The sequence below is a fragment of the Lissotriton helveticus genome, chromosome 1_1 (assembly GCF_964261635.1).
Source record: "Lissotriton helveticus chromosome 1_1, aLisHel1.1, whole genome shotgun sequence".
NCBI lineage: Eukaryota > Metazoa > Chordata > Amphibia > Caudata > Salamandridae > Lissotriton > Lissotriton helveticus.
In genome coordinates this window covers 1,311,524,876-1,311,539,897 of record NC_136057.1, presented here as the reverse complement: position 1 = coordinate 1,311,539,897, position 15,022 = coordinate 1,311,524,876, and the positions used below count along the sequence as shown (strand labels likewise).

The 15,022-nt window shown below is 44.1% G+C and overlaps 1 protein-coding gene across 4 annotated transcripts in view; it reads right to left on the bottom strand.

Annotated features, from left to right (window-relative positions):
- Nucleotides 1–15,022, bottom strand: part of LOC144823203 (serine/threonine-protein kinase N2-like) — a 643,207-nt gene that overhangs the window by 260,469 nt on the left and 367,716 nt on the right. Inside the window, exon 1 of one of the 4 annotated variants that reach the window (XM_078681550.1) lies at nucleotides 10,759–10,893. The exons of the other annotated variants lie outside the window; for them this stretch is intronic. The gene's annotated coding sequence lies outside the window, so the exon portion shown is untranslated. Of the gene's footprint in view, nucleotides 1–10,758; nucleotides 10,894–15,022 lie in introns of those variants that run through there. 4 annotated transcript variants of the gene reach the window in all.

Genomic DNA, 15,022 nt, shown 5'->3' with positions numbered 1-15,022 from the left:
CACAAATACCGATAATACTATTTCTTGATTGGAATGTGGATGTACACATAATGGGCAGCAACAGGCAGCACTCAGTTCCTGAGGAGAACATAACCTTAAGAGAAGCGGATTCTGGTCATAAGGTTGTAATACTGGAATGAAAGCACTGGTATTTTGGGTACAAAAAAACAGGAAACACAACCCAAAACCTTTTGATCATTAATAGAACAGGTTTCGGCATGTCTTACAGAAAATCTGACGTGCTTGAGTGTCCGGAGGCTCTGGTCACCTACAACGACCTAGCACAATCCCAGAACTGGAGGGTACTTTAGCTGGTGTCTGATGTCAGGGAGGTCCTCTCCAACCAAGAAGCACTGTGGCATGCTTGGACAGCATAGGCCAGTTTGCAGCAGGCAACTGCAGTACTGGGGGCTACCTGTGCCTGATGAGCCCTTCATCTTCCCTTTGGATGTGGTACCAAGCACGAGGGACACCGTACAAGAAGGCATAGCAGGGTGATGCCATGAGGACCACACAGCTGGGAGGGGGTTGTGTGCAGTCGCTTATCTATCACTAGGGAGTTGAGTTCAGAAAGAAAAGTGTGCCACCATCTTATAGTGGGACAATGTCACTATACACAGGAGAATGAGCTACCAAGGGGAGGGTCCTGGAGACATCAATTACTTATACCAAAGTGAAAACAATCCCGCCAGTAACACCTAGGATGGTAAAGCAGAGAGAGGGGCCCTACTTGAGAAAGGGTATACAAGGAGAAAAGGGTAAGAACTTTAAAAGATAAGCAGACTGGAGAACCAAAGGGTCAACGATCCTCTATTCTATTTCTTTTCAGGCAAGTGTTTAATGAGATAGAGGGTGGATTTATAAGGCATAGGATTGGTTTGTGGGCAAGGGTGGGAGAAACAGAGAGGGAGGGTCTAAGGGTGACAGCCACTCTTCTTTCCCAGGATGATCTGAGCAAGGGTTATCCTGAACAGTACGCTATATTCTACAGTCTCGACAGTTGTGCTAAGAGACTGGACTAGGATAATATGCAAGTTGGATATTCTTTTCCTTCTAACCCATAATTCTCCTTTAGACATTAACGTAAAGTTACAAAATACTTTGTATGGTTGTTTATCAATCAAGCCCTAGAGTAAATGCTGTAGTACTTGTTTTACAACAAATTACAAACTTCGGGTTTATTATTTACACTGATTGAATGATTTCAATGTGGTCTGGACATTGAGACTGTCCACTGGATATACTAAAGATACTGAGACAGAGGTAGAGCTACCCACTGCACAATGATTAGGTGTATGCATGTATCTGAGGTGTATGGTGTCTTTGATGTTATTTTATCCTCACTTTATTGTAAAGGTGGTGCCTAATCTTTTATAAGTTAACCACAGCTGAACGAACTGGCAAGCTTCACATAAACATAAATCGGTCCACTTTAAGAGTTTTGTTTTTCTTTAAAAATCTTTTTATTGAATGATTTTTAAGAACATATAGTTGTACAGCAGAGGTTTGGTGTTTTGTACTTAACATCCAAAGAAATTGATGTGGACTGCACTGAATGATTAAGTGGCAATGGACTGTTCCATCAAAGATTACATGATATGGAGTAACGTTTTCACAGAATCTGATGGAGCTAATACCGATTACAGAAGTAGTATGTTCTGCAGGCCGAAGCAGGTTCAAGGCTTCCATTACCTCAGACCTAATAGAGTGAAAAGACCAGTATGATGCAGTGGCGCTAATTCAAAAATCTGTGTCTAGAGAGACTGTCTGTGTTCACCTTTTCTTTTTGGGTGGAAAGACAGGGCAGACTGTTATCAATACAGAACAGATGACTATGGTGCTAAAGATATTTATAATCTTTAAGTAACGAACAAGAATTGTGGTCTAGGCAGAGGAATCAAGCCCTTAAAGAAATTATCAAAAAGCAACAAAATAGATGCCTTAACAAAGTCTATGACACATCTTGCCAAAGAAATTAGCTCCATATTGAGACTAGATTTCTTGGTATTTCCTTGAAGCAATTAATGATGAAGCAATGTCCTTCCTAACAAGCAATTTGGCAGGGGTGCAGTACTGTATTGTGGTATACGTAAAAAGCTGCACACATGGCTTCCTTAACATTAGCAGAAACAAAAAGCAACCTTGAATAATATTGGAGGTAAAATGACAAGTAATCTGATTAAAGGTTTGGGAGCTCTATGTCCAATGTAGAAAGGAATCCAAATCCTAAGGAGAAATGTGAACTGAAGGAATATGGTCTTCTCACAGTGGGGGTATCAAATAATTATTCCGGTAGCAGAGGAAAGAATCAAGATGAGTCTAAAATATACACCAACTCTTACATGGGGTGCACTATAAGTAGAGACGCCCACCCCGCCAACTTTCTGTAATGGGGAATTTCAAGACTGAAGGAACGAAACTGGTGCCGCTTTAGAATCCTAGTTCTTAACCAGTTTGTGGTGAATGTAAAGTGACCCAGAAGCAAGGGCGGAGTTTTCAGCATTATTAATCCTGAAAATCATCTCCACTCCCAAGTAACCTCCATTACCAATACACTGATATCGGGACCCTGAAATGAGTCGAAAGGAACATTTAAAATCCAGAATTTGGCCAAAAGTTTATTAATCTTTTTAGGATATTTGGCTCTATGAGGCTTATCACCATCTGGATGCCCTGAGCCCGTTTAGAGGTGTTCCAAGGGAAATCATTCCGATGAGTAACTTTCATATTAGGTCTGGGTTGAAAAGGCTGATCAGTGCCATAGGACTCTCTAGGTTGCAACTCTGAACTTCTCTTTTAGAGATATTCACAGGTAGGTGAAGCTGGAAATACTGATTGTGGAAAGGCTCTCTTACCAAGAATAGATATCTCCAGTACTGCTAATTACTAATTTAACAGTTTTACATGGGTGCCCATGCCCCACGTGGGACTTGTGTGCACTACAAAAAGCTGAGGAGATGATAAAAAAAGGTAACGTTGAAAACACAGTAAACGCAATGGGACAGATGACTGTGTGAGAAACCTCTGCGTTTAGCTGGAGATGTTTTTATTCAGATATATGGGAGTGGTGGGTTTGTATTCATTTGCATTGTTGTTTTTATATATCAATTTTTTTATCCTTTAAGATCCTGTTTTAATATGTACATATATTTATTTATTAATTTTTGATGAATTGGAGCTGCAAGTGTGATTTACATCTTTCCATTTATACGATGCATTTTAAGTTAAGATGTTATGTGAAGGAGTATTTGTTTTAAATTTGGATGATTTTGTCTTTTATGATGTATAACGAAATAAAGACTTTATTGAACTTATATTAATATTATGAATTACAGAAGTGAGGGTTCAGTTCTTACGTCTGATGGGAGGAAATTCCAAAAGGAAGTCACTGACCCTCAGAAGAATTGTTTTGTTTTTTGTTAAGGCCTGGGAGGTCTTAAACCTAGAAGTTTCAAGACATACAGAGTGTTCAGCTCTAGAGACCTTAAACCACCTGAGATGTTCGACAAGGTTACTAAAAAATTATATTGATTTAAATTGATCATTTTATAAGCAAGATACATGATCTTCAACGTAATCCTCACTTCAGAGGTCACCCAGGCTAGTTCTTGGATGTTACCAGGTTTTTGGGGGGTTGACAGAATTCTGACCACTGAATGGAAGACTTCTTTAATGGGGGCAAAAGAGGCTGTCGAACAATTCTGTTGCCAAAACTGAGGTGGGTGTTTTGCTAGTTTATGGACTGTGGCTTTCATTTGTGCACATGAAAGATGGTATTTTTTCTTTTGGAGGATGTGTACAGGAAACTGACAGACATGGTAATTCTATTAATGTGTGGAGGAAAGAGACTATGTGGTATCGAAGGTGGATCCTAACACTATTTCTTACATAGAGTGAGCAAGCCCATCTGTCCAACTTGAGTTCATCAATCGGTGGGGTGAAATTGCTTCTATTTGTAAAAGTTTGTTTTCAATAAATTCAAACATAAAACATTGTCAGACTTCCAGGTTTGAAGTTTAGGCTGTGGGATAAATCATGAATGGAAGTTGTTTTGAGCTGAAGTTGAAGGCCCTCTGCTTTCAGGGGAATTGGCACCAATGTCTCACTCAAATACCAAGATCTGAGGCTCAAGCTACAAACTGAAAAGAGTGGAAGCCAATATAGAGCTCTGGATACACCCAGAAACACAGTTGCCTTGTCAAAGCTGTGTTCACTAATTTTTTACAAGTTGATGACCAAAAGGTGACTCTGCTCAAGACTTGTCCACAAAGCCCAAGCCCAGCTCCATGTTTAGGATTTAGCTAGACTGATCACTTGTAACGAAGACTACATAAAGTGCTGGGATAACAGGCAGGCAGGGGTACCCACTGCCCAATAAGTAGTGCAAATCTCTAGTATTTTAAACAATGCAGTTTTGGCACTTTATCTGGCTTGAACATCACCTTGGTATTCAGCCAGATGTACTTTGTTGATGTAGTATACCAACTATTTGGAAGTAAACCCCTCTCTCTTTGCCTTGTCCACATCTTGTTTGAGATAGTTCTGAATCTGCAGAGGAGATTGGGGTCATGGTTGCACATTTTCAGAATTGTGGCGATTTTGCTATTCTTGCTCGAACAGGGGCAAATTGCTTTTGACAGAGTAGGTTTGGAGAATGTCAGGGTACCAACTGATGGGGTTATGGTCTATTACAGTTTGACTCCGACAGTTCCAGGTGTGGTTGCTTTCAGGTAGAAATGCTGCATTTTTTTGTTGAAGACGTGCCCTTATCAGTTTTTTTAGTGATGTGGCAAGGAACTTGTTACACTTTATGGCAATAGAATATCTTATGGTATTGGGCGGATGAGCGGTTTCGGAACAAATGTAATGGAATAGGTTCTGGAAGGTTCTGGAGCCGTACATACATTAAGTTTGATATTTGGGCCTTAAGTTTAAGGTCACCTTTCTTAAAGTTCTCATGCTGCACCTCATCAAGGGATGGATCCTCAGTTACCTCAAATTAATTTCATTAGCGGAAACAAACGTACTCACAGGATGCAAGCCCCTCAGGCACCAAACATAGGCTTTGTGTGGGTTAGTCCCACCATCTGATTATCACATCCCATGTTCAGCTGAAGCACATTGTGCATAGCACGCACAGTACAGGAAAGTAAGTCTTTGTTAATTTTTTTATTTTAGCAAACTGGAATACAAAATAGTATTACCCTTCCTTTCAGGAAGCATAGTCGGCAAAGAACTACAGTAATTCGCAAAAAGGGAGAAACTGTGAGAAAGCCAGCCACCAAATCCTGCTTAAAAGATGAAGGAATGGGGTGTGGTGACTAGTGTAGCATGGATAATCGGTGTTGCTCATGCAAGCACGGCATGGAACAGTCCAAGGTTTTTATAGAGACTGAACTTTTTAGAGACACTTTTTACACACTTCCACCCTTGAACAAGCAATTCTAAGTTATTTGATATGGAGGGACTGCTGGACGATGCCTTAACAGGGGACCCACTTCCAATCTCAAAAACTAAGGGCACCTACAATCTGAAAATTAAATGCCTTCTCTAATCCAGAAGGAAGGCGATGTACACCCCCAATTTTCAACACAAAAAAGAAGTAACCTCTAATATTTGGGAAAACCTAGAGAGGAGCTGTGTCTGATACGCGAGACAACATTATGTGAAAACAGTACGGGACATCCAACAGTCCGAGAAAGAAAGTGAAATGCCTTCAAAATCAAAATCCTCTACTTACTAACCACATGAACCAGTTGGCATGTTACAACTCCTAGTGAGCATCACACAACCCCACATAAATCAATGTTTATTATAAAACCCTACATGAAGCAGTGGTCACCATACAAAACACCATCACACAAAGTGCTTAACAGAACTTCTCCAGAACCAGTCAGCACACATCTCATGTAGATATATGACTACTATAAAGCCCGTAACTACAACAAATGATGGACGGAATGCTGAATGATTCAAACATTCTCCCCCAATCAAGAGATCTGGGTTAAATCCATTGTTATTTTGCCCACTAAGCCACCCCAGTTTGGAACCAGCCATATGCAAATCAGTCTTGACTCTGTTCCTCATGGGATCAGTCGAGAACTAACAGCCAAGCCAAGTCTTCCCTGTACCGGAAACCAGCATCCTGGGACCGGTTTCAGGGTATGTCACCCTTCATCAGCCAGGGTAGCTTGAATCCAGTGGCATAATGAGCAAGGAACCAACGTTTGGGCATACCCGTCCCACTTAGGGCAAAAAGTGTAACTGCAACAAATGATGGACGGAATGCTTAATGATTCAAACATTATCCCCCAGTCAAGAGATCAGGGTTAAATCCATTGTTCTTTTGCCACCTACGCCACCCCAGTTTGGACCCAGCCATATGCAAATGAGTCTTGACCCTGTGCCTCATGGGAACAGTCCAGACCGGACAACCAAGCCAGGTCCTCCATGGACCAGAAACAAGCATCCTGGGACCGGTTTCAGGGTATGTCACTCTTCATCAGCCAGGCTAACTTGAACCCAGTGGCACAGAAAGCAAGGGACCCACTTCTGGGCATTCCCGTCCCACTTAGGGCAAAAAGTGCAACTTCAACAAATGATGGACGGAATGCTGACTGATTCAAACACTCTCCCTTAGTCAGGATATCTGGTTAAAATCCATCGTTCTTTTGCCCACTACGCCACCCCAGTTTGGGCCCGGCCAAATGCCAGTCTTGACTCTGTGCCTAAGGGAACAGTCCAGACCGAACAGTTCGGGTTTGACTGTTCCCATTAGGCACAGGGTCTAGACTGATTTGCATATGGCTGGGTTCAAACTGGATTGGCATGGGGAGCAAAATAAAGATGGATTTTGGCCCAGATCTCTGTACTGGGGTGAATGTATGACATTGTTCTGCATTCTGTCCAGCAATTTTTCTTTTTGCATTTGTCACCCGAGTGGGATGGGTATGCCCTGACATGGGTTCCGTGCTCTCCATGCCACTGGAGTCAAGCTATCCTGGCTGATGAGGGGTGAAACCCTGACAGTGGTCCTAGGATGCTTGCTTCCAGTCCAGGGAGGACCTGGCTTGGCAGTTCAGGCTGGACTGTTCCCACTGAGCACAGGGTCTAGACTGATTTGCATATGGCTGGGTTCAAACTGGATTGGCATGGGGAGCGAAGAAAATATGGATTTAGGCCCAGATCTCTGTACTGGGGTGAATGTATGACACTGTTCTGCATCCTGTCCATCAATTGTTCTTTTTACTATAAAACCCAGTATCTCTCAGAGGTCATCACCCAAGCCTTTTCCAAAGCACTGGTATTAAACACACTGTCACGAGGACGGGATCCCTGTCCTGGACGGACGGGGCTTACCTTCTAACTTCTGTCCGTTTCCGCCCCGTCCGCAGGATCCCCTTGATGTGGCGTGGAGCGGGTCCGAGCTGCCTTCGCTGCCTCCGCTGTGGTCCCTCCCATCTCTGACGTCAGGGGGGAGTCCCCTGACGCTTCCACCGGTCAACCTATCCGGTGCGTCCACGTCATCGCCGACGGCCCTATCAGCAGAGCCGGAGGAGAATAAGGAAGTGCTGGAGACGTCCACAGACGCGATACCTGACGGGAAGACGCCGACCCGCGAGGAGAACGCCGACGCCGAGGGTAACGGACGGAGAGAAGAATCAACGCCGGATTCACAGAAGGAGAGACGCGACAAGCCAGGAGGCCCACGGACCCACGTGCCGCCCTGCCACACTTCCAGGGGAGAAGTGTGGCTAGCCAAGGTACGAGGGCGTGTACAGGGGTTGTTCACTGCACGGGGTGGGACAGGGTAGGACGAGGGTGGCCACGGAGCCCCGCACGCACATGCTCCTAGCGACGCTGAACACAAGGTGGTGGAACCTGGTGATCCCTCACTTCCCCCTTCCCCCCTCTCATACTCGTCCCCTGGTCACCTCACTAACGAGGCTCTCCTGTGTCTCTTTTCTCCCTGGTTGTATCCGGAGCCTTGAAACCCCGAGGAAAAGGACGACGGGACCCTGCTGTGCCTCTTCCCACGTCAAGACGCCTCAATAGACAGAAGGAACCCTTCAGTAGACCGTGTCTTTGCCACAGGGCAAGCCCCTTCTGTTACCAATAAAGACCTTGTTTGGACTGCACTTTTTGGTCGAGTCCTTCCTTCCCCGGCCCCTCCATCACACACACCTTAAATTTAGAAACAAAATGTACATCACACAAACCTACCTCTTCCAGTGGGTAGTTTAAACGCCAGGGAGCATGTACAACTTTGCCTGAGCGAACAGGCCTCATACAACCCATATGAACCCAGAGTCTTTCAAATAACCTAATAATATCAACTCTCCTAATGAGCATCACATAATCCAAGTGAACACAGTAGGTCACACTACTTCAACCCCCATAATGGACATCATGCAACCCATATGAGTTAGTGGATGGCACACAGCCTCGTTTTCAATGCGAGAATATGTATACTTGGACTAGCTAGAACAGAATGCAATTGGACATGATATTGGATAAATATTGATGAGCAATTTAGCAAAAACACTTTAACTATGTGACATGCTCATTTAGCCTTCTATTTCATTAACAAGGAATAATGCCTGGAAGCACGTAATCCTGATCAGCCTATTGTATTGACACAAGTCACTAATAACATGGTATACATGCATTCCTTCAAAATCCTTTATTTTTGCACTAAACAAAAACTGCAACTTATCAAGAGAGCAAATGAATCCTTATCCTAACCATGAGTTATCATGCATCAAAACCTAAACCACTGGACATTATACAACCATTTACCTGTCCAAGCTGCCCACATCTACTACAGACCTTCATAAAGCGCCCACAGCTAGGAGGCATCACCCTACCCCATCTCAACCAGAGGGCATCCTACAACATCCTATCAATCCATCTGCGTCATTCAACCATAACTCCACTAGTGACTACCACATATTCCTGACAATACCACTGGGCATTATGCAACCCCATATCAATCAGTATGCATCACACAGCTCTACCTTAACCACACAACAGCACCCCGCCCCTTTTCAACCACCATCTCAAACACTGTGCATCGCCTAAGCCACATGAAAAAACTGACATACATACAGACATACAACCGCACTATCAATATATATTTCATTCGCTTCCACTAAATTGTTGGGTATATATCATATGAACCCTACCACTAGGCATCAGATACCACCCTGCCACAACCACAGGGTTAAACACAACCAAATCTCAAAGAATGTGAAAAACAGAGACCCACATGAACCAATCCGAATCATTCAATCCCGCCTCAAACAACTGACAAGCAACAACCCTGCCTCAAACAGCAAAATATAAATATAATTGCACAAAACCCAGTTGGTTTAAATGCAATCCCATATGAACCAGTGGGCATCATACAACACATGAATGAATGAGTATCATGCAACCCTGCCTGAACCTATGGGCATTATACAACCAATAAGCCCAAAGAGCTTTGAACAAGCCACAAACAGAATGATCTTAATACAACCATATATAACAACTAGTATGCCACAATACTATATTGACCGGTGAGTAGCACCTGAAAAAATGTCATAAATGGAGTGCCAAATGAACTTAACCCACGTCATTCAACCCCAATTTAAGAGTGGCGATCATAGGCATCCAGCAAACCTACTTTTTCCCCGAGGGCATCATAAACCACCACAAGAACCTATGGACACCACACAAACCACAAGATGCAGGACGCTTCAAACAACCTTCATAAATACAGACCACATCCATCGCCCCTTGAACCAATTAGGCCTCAAACACACCCACGAGAACCAATCTGTATCACACAGATCCACCTGAGACAATAGGTGCATCCACCACAGTTGCACTAGTAGTGTTGTGTAATCCGACAGCTCTATCAATGGACACTGCGCCTTTGAACCTGTAGATATCACACAACCTGACGTCACCTAGTCTGACTCATACACCCTTTCACCAGTCGGCACCACAAAGTCCCACCTCACCCACTCTGCACCACAAACTCTCAAAATCCAGAGTCTATCATGTAATCTAATAGTAAATAACCTGCATTGCACAGCCCCACTGTAATAAGTGTCTCAGCAAAGACTCCCCCTGCAACCACTTGAATCCCATAACCACATCTCATGCAATATAAATCCTACAAGCTCGCCTCTTCAGTTAGCTTTGCACAATCCCAGCTCATCTAGTAAAACTCGTACAAACCCAATTTCGCCGAGATTACGTGTCATACTCCTAACTCCACTTATTTTCTGTGTGCTGTGCAGCCTTCCCCCACCTGGCTTACATCCTGTACCTCCACCTTCAAGGAACCCAGTCTAAACAACCAAGAGTACTGATGTCACCCAGCCGGTGCCCCCACCCACACAGTTAATAACTAGTCTACCCGCACAGGTCCTGGATTAAAAAACAAGCTGCTGCATTGCACTGCATGATGCTTTCAGCAACCGTGGATCACAACAGTTTAAAGGCTACTCCTCCCAAACCACCATGACATCAGATGCGAGACACCACTCAAAGCCACGAGACAAGCAGAGCACGTCACCGGCCACCAATTTTACTCAAAGGAAAAAAGTAGCTGAAACAGCCTTCACTGCAGGGCAATCCCAGGGTACGCAGGCAGTGTCCGCTTCCGGCTAGAGGTCGGTGATAAAAACTGCAGGACAATAAATGGATGTGCGACCCTCTCAGCAACACAGAAGGTGAAATCAATAAGAATCTGCATGGAGAGCTCACCGGAGGGCAGCTGCGCCGTCACAGCACCCGCGCCGACTGCACCCAGCGTCTGAGGCCTGGGCTATGATGCAGCACCCCTCTCCGGCCCGCTGTGCTGCAGGATGACGGCAGCCCGTGCATCTCCCTCATCCGTCCGCTGCCTGCTGAGTGAGGGGAATTTTAAGTGCTGGCAGCAAGATAGAGTGCTGCATTAGGAGACAGTGCAACACCCGAGAGAGAGAGGCGCGCGCGCATGGGCCGCACTAGGCCACGAAGCGTGCACACATCACGAGGAGGAAGGAGCGTGAAGTGCGATGGGAGGGGTCAAGGGAAGGGTACACTCCTGTAAGGAGTGGGACGTAGGTAGCTGTCCTATGCCATTCATTGCAATAGAAAAAGCGTGGAGCATAAACACATAAGAACCCAAGGGGCACCTAGAGAGGGGGTGTTAACGAGCACGTCTACAAAGTTTCACAGAACAAATGAGCAAATGTGAAAGGAAAGTAAGCAGGCCATTCGGGAAGGCTGATGAGCTGGATGAAAGCCTTCGGACTCCCACCTTGTTGGGCCAAATTGCCACGTGTCATATTAAACACATTTCCAATAAGTTTTGATGCAAAATAAAAAGTTTTCCAAAATTTGGAAGAGTCGAGAACAAGTGCAGCAATTTAAACACACCGTTCTTTAGTTTTGCCTACTTTAGAGTTCAAAACTTGGTAAGAAAGGGGGATTTTAATAGCAATAGGCCCACACTCATCCTCAAGCAAGTCTTGGGGAGCACAAGGTACTTTGACACCCCAAAGATATCTCATAAAAGCAAAGGAGGCTTGGATGGAATTAAATGAAAGCGCCCCAGTGCCTGGAGATTTGGCAACTGTATGAACTATTATTAAAGGCTTGCATTCTGTGGTAAGAGACTTTACCAAGCACCTAGAGTCAAGTCAAAAGCACGCTGAAAATTCAATAAAAATACAAACAAGCACTAAAAACACTAGTTTCCTCGGTAGAAAAGCAACATTTTAAATGATTACAGATTGGTTAAGAAGGAGAGTAAACTCTCCTTGGGGCAAAACAGCAACTTTGTACTGATGTACAGCTGAGAAGGTCGGAACAGAAGGTCTTGTAAAAGTAATTAAAAACAAACATATACAATTGTAAGTGATGACGACACGGGTCCATTTGCTAAACAAAATATTTTATAAGGGTATCGCAAATCACACTGATATACGTAGGAGGAAAAATAAATCACATAATCCTTAGGAAACGGGAAAAAGAACCTTTGCCAAGCTTATTCGATATTCAGAATAACCTAAAATGAAGAACAAAGCGATACCAAAGGGGATGATGGACAGAGCGCTGGAACAAATCAAACACTCACCCTCAGTCAACTGATCTGGGTTTAATCCATCATCATTCTTTAGCTCACTCCACCTCCCCAGTTCAGACATGGCATATGCAAATCAGTCTGTCCCTGTGCCTCATGGGAACAGTCCAGCCTGAACTGCCAAGCAATGTCTTCCCTGGACCGGAAACAAGCATCCTGGGACCGGTTTCTGGATAATCAGTCATCATCAGCCGGGCTAGCTAGAATCCAGTGGCAAAGTGAGCAAGGGACCCACATCTGGGCATACCTTGCCAACTTAGGGCAAACAAAGCAATACCAAAGGGGACGATGGACGGAGCGCTGGAACAAATCAAACACTCACTCCAGTTAACTAATCTGGGTTTAATCCACCATCATTCTTTAGCTCACTCAACCACCAAGGCCGGACTGGGAACCAAAACCGGCCCTGTCAAAGTGCTCCCCCCCCCCACGCTCTTTGCCAGGGCCGATTTTGCAGCCCAAAACCAGCCCCCACCCGAGCGGCGCACCGGGGGATTGCCCGGTGCCCGCTACGGCCAGTCCGGCCCTGTCCACCACCCCAGTTCAGACATGGCCATATGCAAATCAGTCTGACCCTGTGCCTCACGCGAACAGTCCAGCCCGAACTGCCAAGTCATGTCTTCCCTGGACCGGAAACAAGCATCCTGGGACCGGTTTCTGGCTAATCAGCCGTCATCGGCCAGGCTAGCTTGAATTAAGAACAGCATTTACTGAAAGGGCTTTTGTCTGGTTAGATTATGGTAGCACTGACCTTCTACTGCTCTTCATCTTAAAAAATAAAGACAAACCGAGAAGATGGCTAACAAATCGTTCAATTCAGAAAACAAAAACCAAGAGGTGTCTGACAGAGATCTATGCAAATTCCATAACACAGCAATCGAAAAAACTGAGAAAGATGATGTTGTCACCCAAGCAATAGGAAACACGCTTTTCCTACATGTCTCCATGGATTAGTCACCTTTTGCTGGCTCTAGAACTATGTGCACGTCATCTCTGGTAACCTTTGCTCCCCCTTTTATCATGGTGAAAATAGCATATCCTTAATTCACATTTTTAGCTTACCAATTTGTCACTAGTATATGGTAATAAGTTTACCACGGCCTGTAAGTCAAGTGTCAATAATGAACAGAAGTACCAATTGTGCCACTCACTACAGTGATAGTACAAACAGGACTTCAAGCTTCACATTTGTAGCCTGATTGTTGCAGTTTTCAACAGTGAATTTGTCCTGAAAATATACTCCCTTTTGATAGGGCAAAGCCTTCCTTTTAATTATTTATAACTCATCCATATGCAGGCCTTATTGCCCATAAGGCAGAGTGCATGTATTTAAAAGTAGTACATTTCGGAATTTAAAATTAAACATGCCCTTACAGTGACAAAGCAACAAAAGCTATGTTCATTGGCTGGCTGTTGAATGGGAAAAGACGGGGTTACATTATTACATTTACTGATGCTAATATTGGCTAGGAAACATCTAGAATAATAAAAAACACTTTTTAAATAGTTATCAGAAATCCAATTCAACAGTAAAGTTAGATTTTTGATAACTATTAGGGAAAAGGTACTTCAAAAAGTTACCTTTCCCCTGCCTAAATCTTCTAGAGGCCCACTGCATTTGCTCTCCCTCTTCTGCCAGCCAGTAATTAGCATTTGAAAGGTGTGAATTGGTTTGAAATGCTACCCAGGAGCAAACAATAGGCTGACCTAAATAGGCAGAGAGGACTCATCTGAGCCTGACAGAATATGCAGGGTGGCGCTGACAGCATACTTTTTGATACTACAGTGTCAAAGCCTTCCAAATCCACCTCAACAGGTCTGCTTGGTTTGACATAGAACACTTGCGGTGCACTTCACTTGGGGTGCACTTCAAAGTGGTTTCCCATTTCACAGGCAAGTATTAGTTAACTTCTCACAATCACGGAGGCCTCATTTTAATATTAAAATGTCAAATCTTGCTTGAATGTCGAATCCTGCGTGGTAGATCTACTGGGGTTTTATATATGTAACAATTGGAATGCACCTCAAAGGGCATCCCACAGGATTTCCAAAAATTCTAATATATCCTCCGTCTGGTTGCTGGATATCCTGCTTTGTTCTATTTAACTTCTATCTCTGGGTTTATTGTATGTAGAGTGCTAGATGTGGGAGAACACTATGATTACCATAATACACACCATACGCATCCCCAAGCCCCCGAACCCCAAGTGTAGAGTTGTCCGAAGACTTCTGCCTTCTTGAAAACACCCATGGGTACGATTGGCATGGGAACTTTGACCCCATTGGTTAGGGATGGCTCAGGAGTCCTTCACACCCACTACCTCATGCCAAGCATAATGTGGCACCTCCAGCCACCCACTTCAGAATACTCCTGGTGTAAGAAACTGGCCTGGTATATGAAGTACACTTATGTAAGTGGACACCTTGCACCAGTCCAGACAACCCTTATGGTGATTTAAGAGGTCTTAGACAACCTTAAAAAAGCTCTCCAAGGTGTAGCTGTGGAGAGCGGCCTTCAGGCTTAGTCCTAGCAGGAGTGTAAAGCAGCTTGTTTTACCAGAATGCAATCTTATAGTAGAGGTTAAGTGAAAAAGAACTACACCAAGTATTTATAAAAATATTTATTTATTATATAATACTTTCTATAATGTTCAAGTATCTCCAACACGGAGATAAACACAATGCACACAATACTTCAATTAGAAATGAAGTAAATAGCATGATATACACAGTGGACCATGGGGGGGGAACAAACCATATATTAAGAATGTGGTATCAGAACCACTACTCTAGTCAGGACGATGTCGAGAGGACGTAGAATAGCTGGGGACCCACAGAACCATCCAAGGTAAGTAGATAGGGGCCCCACAGAGATCGTGTGCAAGGTGAGTACAGAACCGC